This window comes from Arachis hypogaea, chromosome 20, assembly GCF_003086295.3.
Source record: "Arachis hypogaea cultivar Tifrunner chromosome 20, arahy.Tifrunner.gnm2.J5K5, whole genome shotgun sequence".
Taxonomy (NCBI): Eukaryota; Viridiplantae; Streptophyta; class Magnoliopsida; order Fabales; family Fabaceae; genus Arachis; species Arachis hypogaea.
In genome coordinates, this window is record NC_092055.1 from 83,031,408 (window position 1) to 83,035,234 (window position 3,827).

General features: G+C 36.3%; 1 non-coding gene across 1 annotated transcript; it reads right to left on the minus strand.

Moving 5' to 3' along the window:
* Positions 1-3,194: 3,194 nt before the first annotated feature.
* On the minus strand, positions 3,195-3,302 carry LOC112787052 (small nucleolar RNA R71). Its single transcript, XR_003194489.1, has one exon. It is a non-coding gene; the product is annotated as a small nucleolar RNA R71 (small nucleolar RNA).
* Between the last annotated feature and the right edge of the window lie 525 nt (positions 3,303-3,827).

The following is a 3,827-nucleotide window of genomic DNA, read 5'->3' on the forward strand; positions in this document are numbered from 1 at the left end:
AGAAAGAGCCTCTGCACGTGTAACATTCAAGCTCAGCCCAAGCACACACCAAGTGGTCCCCAGAAGTGGATTTATGCATCAATTACTTACTTTTGTAAACCCTAGTAACTAGTTTAGTATAAATAGGACTTTTTACTATTGTATTAGACATCTTTGGACGCCTAGTTCTTAGATCATAGGGGCTGGCCTCTCGGCCATGCCTGAACCTTTCACTTATGTATTTTTAACGGTAGAGTTTCTACACTCCATAGATTAAGGTGTGGAGCTCTGCTGTTCCTCATGAATTAATGCAAAGTACTACTGTTTTTCTATTCAATTCAACTTATTCCGCTTCTAAGATATTCATTCGCACTTCAATATGAATGTGATGAACGTGACAATCATCATCATTCCCCCACGAACGCGTGTCTGACAACCACTTCCGTTCCACCTTAGATTGGATGAGTATCTCTTGGATATCTTAATCAGAATCTTTGTGGTATAAGCTAGATTGATGGCGGCATTCATGAGAATCTGGAAAGTCTAAACCTTATCTGTGGTATTCCGAGTAGGATTCTGGGATTGAATGACTGTGACGAACTTGAAACTCGCGAGTGCTGGGCGTGGTGACAGACGCAAAAGGAGGGTGAATCCTATTCCAGTATGATCGAGGACCTCAGATGATTAGCCGTGCTGTGACAGAGCATTTGGACCATTGTCACAAGAGGATAGGATGCAGCCATTGACCACGGTGATGCCTCCAGACGATTAGCCATGCAGTGACAACGCATCGGACCATTTTCCAGAGAGGATGAAAAGTAGCCATGGACAATGGTGATGTCCTTACATAAAGCCAGCCATGGAAAGGAGTAGGACTGATTGGATGAAGACAGCAGGAAAGCAGAAGTTCAGAGGAACGAACGCATCTCTATACGCTTGTCTGAAATTCCCACCAATGAATTACATAAGTATTTCTATCTTTATTTTCTGTCTATTTATTATTTATTTTCGAAAACTCCATAACCTTTTGATATCCGCCTGACTGAGATTTACAAGGTGACCATAGCTTGCTTCATACCGACAATCTCCGTGGGATCGACCCTTACTCACGTAAGGTTTATTACTTGGACGACCCAGTGCACTTGCTGGTTAGTTGTATCGAAGTTGTGAATGAAAAACGATTTATTAAGACGTGCGTACAGAGTTTTTGGCGCCGTTGCCTGAGATCACAATTTCGTGCACCAAGTTTTTGGCGCCGTTGCCGGGGATTGTTCGAGTTTGGACAACTGACGGTTCATCTTGTTTCTCAGATTATGTAATTTTCTTTTTGTTTTATTTTCAAAAATTTTTCAAAAATCTTTCAAAAATTTCTCCTTTGTTTTCAAAAAAAAAAAATTTAAAATTCTTTTCAAAAAAAAAATTTATTCTAATTTATGTTCTTCAGAATTTTTAATAATGAATTGTAGAGTTTCATGAAAAATGTTGGAGCCTGGCTGGCTGTAAAGCCATGTCTAATTCTTTTGGATAGGGGCTTCCAACCATCAGCATAGAGGCAAGTTAATTTGACAAGTAATGAGCAGTATATTCTGATGTTACATGCTAAAGCTTGGCTGGCTATTAAGCCATGTCTAACCCTCAGATTGGAGCTTTAGACTAAGAGTGCAAGATTCCTGGAATTCATATTAAAAATTTTGGAATCCTTATTTTTCTTTTTCAAATAATTTTCGAAAAAAATACAAAAAAATCATAAAATCATAAAATCAAAAATATTTTGTGTTTCTTATTTGAGTCTTGAGTCAATTGTAAGTTTGGTGTCAATTGCATATTCATTTTGCATTTTTCGAAAAAATCATGCATTCATAGTGTTCTTCATGATCTTCAAGTTATTCTTGGTAAGTCTTCTTGTTTGATCTTGATGTTTTCTTGTTTTGTGTTGTATGGTGTTTTTCATATGCATTCTTGAATCTTTAGTGTCTAAATATTAAAGATTTCTAACTTTGGTGTCTTGCATGTTTTCTTTGCATATAAAAATTTTCAAAAATATGTTCTTGGTGTTCATCTTGACATTCAAAGTGTTCTTGGTGTTCATCTTGACATTCATAGCGTTCTTGCATTCATCACATATTTTGATCCAAAATTTTCATGCATTGCATCTTCTTCATGTTTTTCTCTCTCTTCATTAAAAAATTCAAAAATAAAAAAAAATATCTTTCCCTTTTTCACTAATAAATTTCGAAAATTTGCATTGACTTTTTCAAAACATTTTAAAATTCAATTGTTTCTTATGAGTCAAATCAAATTTTCAATTTAAAATATCTTATCTTTTTCAAAAATCAAATCTTTTTTATTTTTCTTAGTTATTTTCAAAAATTTTAAAAATATTTTTCAAAAATCTTTTTCTTATCTTTATCACATAATTTTCGAAAAGAACATCATCAATTAATTTTTCAAAAATAATTTTCGAAAATTCTCTCTCTCTCTCATCTCCTTCTATTTATTTATTCATCTACTAACACTTCATCTCACCCAAATTCGAACCCCCTCTTCCATCTGTGTTCGAATTTTCTCTTCTTCCCTTCTTTACATTACTCTTCTTTTCTTCTTCTACTTTCATAAGGGAACCTCTATACTGTGGTAAAAAGGATCCCTATTATTATTATTTTTCTGTTCCCTCTTTTTCATATGAGTAGGAGCAAAGACAAGAATATTCTTGTTGAAGCAGATCCAGAACCTGAAAGGACTATGAAGAGGAAACTAAAAGAAGCTAAATTACAACAATCTAGCAAGCACCTTTCAGAAATTCTCGAACAGGAAGAGGAGATGGCAGCCGAAAATAATAATAATGCAAGGAGGATGCTTGGTGACTTTACTGCACCTAATTCCAATTTACATGGAAGAAGCATCTCCATCCCTACCATTGGAGCAAACAATTTTGAGCTGAAAGCTCAATTAGTTTCTATGATGCAGCAGAACTGCAAGTTCCATGGACTTCCATCTGAAGATCCTTTTCAGTTCTAAACTGAATTTTTGTAGATCTATGATACTGTTAAGAATAATGGAGTAGATCCTGAAGTCTACAGGCTCATGCTTTTCCCTTTTGCTGTAAGAGACAGAGCTAGAGTGTGGTTGGACACTCAATCCAAAGATAGCCTGAACTCTTGGGATAAGTTGGTCAGGCTTTCTTAGCCAAGTTCTTTCCTCCTCAAAATTTGAGCAAGCTTAGAGTGGATGTTCAAACCTTCAAACAGAAAGAAGGTGAATCCCTCTATGAAGCTTGGGAGAGATACAAGCAACTGACCAAAAAGTGTCCTTCTGACATGCTTTCAGAATGGACCATCCTGGATATATTCTATGATGGTCTGTTTCAATTAGCTAAGATGTCATTGGATACTTCTGCAGGTGGATCCATTCACCTAAAGAAAACGCCTGCAGAAGCTCAAGAACTCATTGACATGGTTGCTAATAACCAGTTCATGTACACTTCTGAGAGGAATCCTGTAAGTAATGGGACGCCTACAAGGAAGGGAGTTCTTGAAATTGATACTCTGAATGCCATATTGGCTCAGAACAAAATATTGACTCAACAAGTCAATATAATTTCTCAGAGTCTGAATGGAATGCAAGCTGCATCCAACAGTACTCAAGAGGCGCCTTCTGAAGAAGAGGCCTATGATCCTGAAAACCCTGCAATAGCAGAGGTGAATTACCTGGGTGAACCATATGGAAACACCTATAATCCCTCATGGAGAAATCACCCAAATCTCTCATGGAAGGATCAACAGCCTCAAAAAGGCTTTAATAATGGTGGAAGAAATAGGTTTAACAATAGTAAACCTTTTCCATCATCC